The sequence below is a fragment of the Pseudonaja textilis genome, chromosome 1, assembly GCF_049901715.1.
Source record: "Pseudonaja textilis isolate UNSWEBS1 chromosome 1, rPseTex1.2, whole genome shotgun sequence".
In the NCBI taxonomy this organism is placed as follows: Eukaryota; Metazoa; Chordata; class Lepidosauria; order Squamata; family Elapidae; genus Pseudonaja; species Pseudonaja textilis.
The window spans coordinates 194470055-194478075 of record NC_141990.1 but is presented as its reverse complement, the minus strand read 5'-3'; positions in this window follow the sequence as shown (position 1 = coordinate 194478075).

Below are 8021 nucleotides of genomic sequence, written 5' to 3'. Positions count from 1 at the left end.
GCTCTCTAAGGTCACTGTCCCAATTGACTTCAACTGGATGAAAGACCATCATTCACTTATTCACAAGGCTGAATGCTACAATACTATGGGACAAAAAGTATCTGTTATAGCACCTGCACTTAAACTATTCACCTCCCTAGATGCACTGTCATTATACCTCTGATTCATCCATTTACATTTCTCCATTTCTTCCTTTTAAGCTTGTACTTTGATGATTAGAGCTACCCATAGTGACTGAAGTTATAATTCACCCTTACTTCTTAACTAAGATAAAATGCACAATTGGCAAATCTTTCACAAGACATTAAGCCATAAACCACAGTTTTCAATCAATAAAGATTGAGTTCACACAGTGAAAACCAAAACGCACCCATTCCCACATCTTATAGCATTTGTATAGGTGAATCAAATAATTATGCTTAAAGCAGTTGTTGTTCAGGAATGCATGCATTATACAATAGATCTATCTATGCTTCCCAGTCATCTTCAGCTATTATTTTGCTTATGCTAAAATATATTTGACCCAGGGTCTTAAACTTCACAGATAAGCAATAATCCACTGTTTGATACAGCTGCACTTAAACATATAAAGATTTCTTCCCTTACTGTATAATACATTATTTAAATTCAGGACAAATATTCCTTGTTCAGCATTATGTTAAGTCTTCTATTATAACCTTAGCTGAGGAAGAGTGATGATCTTGAGTAAGAATCCATGGACAAGTGAAAAGCCTTGACGGATTTCAAAACTAGCAAGGGCCTAATTGATTAGGACCAAGCAGTGGTGGGGAGAGAATATCACCCATTATGATTCTTGCTTAATACCAAGTATTTTTCTCAGCTGCAAAGACAATCTTCAACGTTGGTGATAGCATACAAAATAATGAATCTGGTGTCCATGTTTTATATATGCAAGGCAATTTGGGAAGGGGGATTGCATATTGAGAGAAGAGAGAGACCATCTAGATTTATTAAAAGACAAAAGCCTGGACATTCACAAGGAAGAAAGAGAGTCCCTTAACCCAAGAATATGTACTCAATCATTCAAGTGATGTAAAAAGTGACCTTGTTCTCCTTTACATTACTCTGGGAAAGAATGCATAAATTACACAACACAGCAGTATGATGTTTTTGCACAACAAAGCAATTTCTTAGCAAGGTATTTAAAGTCAGATTCAGATAACTAGAAATAGCATGGTATGCTTTGTAGCTTGGTCAGCTCATTTTTAGGTTAATGTGACATTAAAAAGAAAATATACAATATTGTGCATCTAGCTGTATGTGGAAAAGGAACCCTCAGATATTAAGCTTTGGGGTAGGTAGACTAGTAAAATCTAGCATAAAGTATTAAATGGTTTTCATTAAGAGTTACTTGAAAATCCTGATAAGATATCCCTCATTGTTTTCTTGGTCAAGTGGGGGGTGATATGCCGTTCAGAAAAAGGACAAATACATCATGACAAGAAGAAAAAGAGTTATCAGAGAGACAAAAAGGAGAAGAATTAAAAGCCAGTGATGATAACATAATCAGTTCAACTTACTTTCTAAGAAAACATATTTTATTACAATAATTATATTTTACAAAGAATAAGAATATTTTTAAACTATAAAAGCCACATTTGTATATGACTGATTCTCCATTGTTTCCCTCACATTTTGGGCAAAATGATGCTGTTTTAACAAAGCAAAAAAAAAAAAAAAAGCAACAAACACTATGTTGTTTGCAACGCCACCTAGTGGTCTTAGATTTCCAATTTTCACAATAACTATGCATTATGTAGCTAAGCATACTTAATGTAACCATTAATGTTTTTTTTTTTAAATCGAGTCTTTTGTATACCGGGAGAAGAAAATTCCCAATGACAAGGTCAGGGACGTGGGTGCCAAGAGACCAACGTATTTTTCAACCCAAATGCAAAAACGGACGCCAAAATTAGATTCCTGGTTGAATTTCATGCTTAAAATAATGCTGCTTTCTGTTTTTAAAAATCGAGTACTTTTGGGTGTTGGGGGTGAAGGAAATTCCTGATACTGGGGTCAGGGACACAGGGGTCCAGGAGGCAAAAATTATTTCCATTATGAATGCAAAAAGGGATGCCAGGCCATGTTTTGCGGTGGAACTTCATACTTAAAAATGCTTGCTGTTAAAAATCACACCTTTTGTGTGCTGGAAGAACATTCCTTATGCCAGGTCAGGGGCATTGGGGGGGGGGCATGGGAGGGCAACATTTTTTTCAACCTGAATGCCAAAAAGGATGAGATTCAGAATGAGGAATTTCATGTTTAAAAATGGTGCTGATTCCTGATTTTAAAAATCAAACCTTTTGGGTACCAGCAGAACAAAATTCTTCATGTTGGGGTCAGTGATGATGGTGTCCAGGTCATTTTTTTTCAACATAAATCAGTGGTGGGATTCAAAAATTTTTACTACCGGTTCTGTGGGCATAATTTGGTGGGTGTGGCTTGGAGGGCATGTTGTGGCTTGGTGGGCGTGGCAGGGGAAGGATTCTGCAAAATCCCATTCCTTCTCCATCCCATTAACCTGCTTTCCAGCTCCGTTCTCCTATGCAGGGCAACAGAAGAAGACCCAGCCGATCAGCAAGGATTCAGGAGGCAGAGAATAGATGGAGGTGGGGCCAGTCAGGAGTGGTATTTGCTGGTTCTCCAAGCTACTCAAAATTTCCGCTACCAGTTCTCCAGAACTGCTCAGAACCTGCTGAATACCACCTTTGACACAAATGCAAAAAGGAACGCCGAAATAAAATTCCTCGTGTAATGTCATACTTAAACATGATGCTTGTTGCTGCTTTTAAAAAATTGATCCTTTTGGGTGCCTAAAGAAGAACGTTCCTCATGGTCAAGGACATGGTTGCCTGGGAAGCCAAAAATTTTTTCAACCCAAAGGCCAAAATGTAGCCGGGATAAGATTCAGGGTGGAATTTCATGCATAAAATTGTGGTGCTTCCTGTTTTTAAAAATGGATTGTTTTTGGTTGCCCTGGGAAGAAAATTCCTGATGCTGGATTCAGTGACGTGGGCCCACAGTAGGCCGAAATTATTTTCGGCCCAAATACTCAAGGGGATGCTGGTTCAATATTCAGAATGGAATTTCATGCTTAAAAATGCTGCCGACGCCTATTTTTAAAAATCGAGTCTTTTGAGTGCTGAAGAAGAACATTCCTGATTGCCAGGATTGGGGACATGAGTGCCCAGGAGGCCATTTTTTTTTCAATCTGAATGCCAAAACAGATGCCAGGATGAGATTCCAGTGGAGTATCATGCTTAAAAGTGGTGCTGCTTTCCTGTTTTCTAAAATTGAGCCGTTGGAGTATTGGGAGTACAACATTCCAGATTTTGGGCTCAGCGATGCAGGTGTCTGGGAGGCTAAAATCTTTTTCAACCCAAACGCAAAAATGGATGCTGGAACAAGATTTGAAATGGATTTTCATACTTAAAAGTGGTGTTCCTTGATGCTTTTAAAAACTCAGCCTTTTGGGTGCCAGAACAAGAACATTTCTGATTCTGGTGTCGAAGAAGTGGGTGCCTGGGAGGCCTTTTTTTTTTTCAACCCAAATACAAAAAACATACATTGGGACAAGATTCAGGGTGGAATATCATGCTTAAAAATGGTGATGCTTCCTGTTTTTAAAAATCAAGCATTTTTAGTGCCCATGGAAGAAAATGTGTGAGGCCGGGGTCAGGGACACCAGGAAAATGAATATTTTTTGAACTCAAATGCAAAAATGGATGCTAGGGCAAGATTTGGGGTGGAATTCCATGCTTTAAAATGGTGTTGCTTGCTGTTTTTAAAAATTGAGCCTTTTTGGTGCCCGGGGAAGAAAACATGTGATGCCTGGATGAGAGATACAGGGGTCTGGGAAGCCAAAATTCAGTGGTGGGATTCAATTTTTTTTTACTACTGATTCTGTGGGCGTGGCTGGGTGGGTGTGCCCAGGTGGTCATGTGGCTATATAGTGTTTTTTTCCCTTTCACAGTGCCCCATTTTTTGCCTATTGGGTCTCAGGGAAGCCTCCTGGGTGCTGAAAAAAGAAACATTTTGAAGCCTTCTGAGGTAAGTACAACAGCGAGGGGAGGATCAGCTGTGCCATGTGTTTTAGATTAGCTAGAAAGCAAGAAATTCAATGATTTCCTGCTTTCTAGCTAATCTAAATAGTGCAGCACAGCTGAATGTCACCCAGCTAATCGTTGGAAATACCAGTTTGGACGAACCGGTAGCATTTTTTTACTGGTACGCCCGAACCAGTACATTTTTTTCTGCCATCACTGCCAAAATTATTTTCAGCCTGAATGCAAAAAGGGATGCAGGGCTAAGTTTCAGTGTGGAATTTCATGCTTAAAAATGATGATGCTTCTGTTTTTATAAATCAAGCATTTTGGGTGCCGGGAGAAAGACATTTCTGATGCTAGGGTCAAGGACGTGAGTCCCTGGGAAGCCAAAATTTGTTTCAACCTGAATGCAAAAATGGATGCCGGTATGAAATTCAGCATGGAAAAAGGATAAAGAAAAAGAGAAACAAAAAGAATTTGAAAAAAAAAGAAACTGAAAAATGAAAAAGAAGGAAAAAAATGAAAAAGAAAAAAGAAAAAGAAGAAAAAGTGAAAAAAACAATAAAAAAGAATAAAGAAAGAAAAAGAGAAGAGAGAAAAAGAAAAAATGAAAAAGATAAAAATAAAAAAATGGAAAAAATGAAACAAAAGAAAAGCAAAAGCAAAAAGGAAATGGAAATGGGAAAAATAAAAATAAATAATGAAATATTAAAAATGGAAAAAGAAAAGAAATGGAAAAAGTATGAAAAGAGAAAAAGAGAATAAAAAGAAAGGAAAAAAGAAAAACAAAAAACAAAAAACCCAGAAAGAAATAATGAAAAAGAAAAAAGAAAAAATGATAAGAGGAAAAAAAAAGAAAATGAAAAAAACAAACAAAAAAGAAGAAAAAATGAAAAAAGAAAAAGGAAAAAAGAAAAGAGTAAAATAGAAAACAAATAATGAAAAAAGAAAAAGGAAAAGAAAAGAAAAAGGGAAAGGAAAAAGAAAGAACAAAGGGAAAAAATTAAAAGAAAAAAGAAAAAGGAAAAACAAAAACACAAAAAGAATAAGAAAAAAAAAGAAAAAGCTTGGAAAAAGAAAAAGAAAAAAGAAATAGGAAAATGAATAAGAAAAAAATAGAAAAAAGAAAAAGAAAAAAGAAAATTAAAGAATGAAAATAAAAAATGAAAAGAAAACAAAAAACAAGAAAACAATGAAAAAAGAAAAAGAAAAAATATGTAAAGAGAAAAAAAGTGAGAAAGTAAAAATGACAAAAAAAGTAGAAAAATGCAAAACAAAACAAAAAGAAGAGAAAAAAGGAAACGTGAAAAAGAAAAAAGATAATGATAAAATGATGAAAAAGAAAATGAAAAAACAGAAAAAGAAAAAACAAAGAAAAAGGAAACATGAAAAGGGGAAAAGGAAAAAAAGAAAAAGAATAGATGAAAAAGGAAGAAAATACCAAAAAATGCAAAAAAAACTGAAAGAAAAAAGAAAAAAGAAAAGAAAAAAGAAAAAGAGAAAAGTAGAAAAAAAGAAAAAGAGAAAAGTAGAAAAAAAGAAAATGAAAAAGAAAAAAACAAAAAGGAAAAAAAGAAATATAAATAAAAAGAAAAAAGGAATAAAAGGTAGCAGAAAAATAAAAAAGGAAAAAACTAAAACTAAAAACATAAAGAAAAAGTCAAAAATGAAAAAAAAAAAAGACGCCAGGACTAGATTTGGGGTGGAGTACCATGCTTAAAAATGATGTTGCTTGCTATTTTTAAAAATCCTTTTTGGTGCCCGGGGAAGAAAACGTGTGATGATGTAGTCAGAAAAACCGGTGCCCAGGAAACCAAATTTTTTGGTTCGATTTGTTGGTAATTTTATCCTGTCTGTTTCTGGCCTCTTCTCTCTGTTTTCAGATGGGGACTTCATGTGATGCAGGTCCAGGCATAATTATCCCAAATTTGTAACATCTGTTAATCTATCATGTCTTCTAAGTTTTTACCTTACAGGGAGGTTTGTTGTATGTTATCTTTATAGACAGATATGTTTAGCTTAGCCACATCATGAGCAGGTGGAATTTAAGATATCAAAAACTTTTCATGCAGGGGAGCTGGCCAAAAGTAATATGATATAAAATTGGAGGATACACTTAGTCCTGATTTGCAGCAATGAATTGCTGATTTACATGGTCTGTCAATGTTTGATGTGGTGGGGTGGGATTATCTTGGGCAACAAAGGGTCAAGAAAGATGTTGTCATTTGTTTGGGTGAGTAGGAAGTTGTTTTGCCTTGAAGATAAATTTCTAAGAGATTAAGTACTTCTTGAATGAAGAGGATTGCCAATATAAAAACCTTGTCAGGAAGCTTCACCATTTGTTCCAAGTCTATTTTAACCAGATCTTTGTAATTTGACTCTACACAGCACATGTAGTTTACATCTCATAGCCAGTTCAGTCTAGTGACTAAGGCATCTGACTAGAAAGCCAGAAATTGCGAGTTCTAGTCTCACCTTAGTCATGAAAGCCAACTCAGTGTTGTTGGACCAATCATTCTCTCTTAGCCCAACTAATAAGAGGATGAAGGTGTGTTGAATATGTTTGCCACCTTGAGTTATTTGTAAAAATAATCAGGTGGAGTAGAAATAAATAAATAAACTATCCAAAATTGCCCCCAAATAATTTTCAAGTAATGGGGGGGGGGGGAAATAATGGAACACCTATGGTGCATTATTAATATAATGAAAATTAAGATGACTCAAATTGTCTTGGAACAATTCCCATGTTTGTCCCATTAATCCATTTTGTGCATGTTGATTTCTGGATGGGACTCAAGGACAAAGTGGAGCTCTCAGCCTGCTCCAATGGTTACACTGTAATACAAAAATGTACCTACACAGGGAGATGAAAGAACCTCAGACAAATGCCTAGCCTTTCTATGTTGTATTGAAAAAATAACATTAGAAAGAAAATATTTATTCCCATTCCCTCCTGGTTTGAAATTGTTCAGTCAGCTGATTCAATAAACACAAATTTGCCTTGAAATGCTGTTAACTGAGGTATAAAAGCTGAAATGAATGCAGCATAAAAACATTATGCATTTTATATTACAATTACACCAGAACATTTCAAAATCAGGAGAGATCTGAAAAGTATAGAGAGTATTTTCTACTGTGTTTGTAGGTTAAATTTGGGGAGTTATCATGAAATTCTAAACATACTAACTTCTGCAGTTATTTGACTTGGGGATAATGAATTGCCTACTGTCCTTTTGGTCAGGGAATGTGCCTTATTTTATAACTTCAGTTCCACAGATATAACTGATAGGTAACTCATCCAGCTCTATTTCTGCAGAATTGCATTTTTCTGAAGAGCACTTTATTAACTTTTACAAAGCATCATTTGTTGGGGCTGTACTGCTGCAGGACACAAGGCACCAAATTAGAATTCTAATTCAAAGTAGAAAAGACATAAAACATTGCTGAGCGAAGATATTTCATGGTACACTTTTCGCTTACATTTCTGTTGCACCACGTACCAAGAAAACATCACGGTATTCTAAGAGAACTTAGCATATTGCAAACACATTTGTGATGGAGCACTAGGAGCATATTTGTGTGTTTGCCTGCATCTGTTCATAGAACGTGATTTTTTTTCCATGTATCTTTAGTTTTAAATAATTGATTCAAATTAGCATCACAATTGCATGTTTTACTCCTACACGATGTGCCTTTTTATGAGTAAATGTCAGCAGGAAAAAAAAATGTGAGAAAGCATCGTATTATTAGCTGTGTTTTTTAAACATTTTACATGTCTTATAATTTATGCCAATGAGATTTAAGAAGCTTTGAAAGTTTTATGCATGAACTTTGAAAAAAATGTTTCCCAGTTCACTATCGATAAAAGAACAACACACAAGCTATTTAGAATATAACATTTTTCCACACAGAAAGATTCATCAGTTAATGATGGAAAGTAATAATTCAACTGCA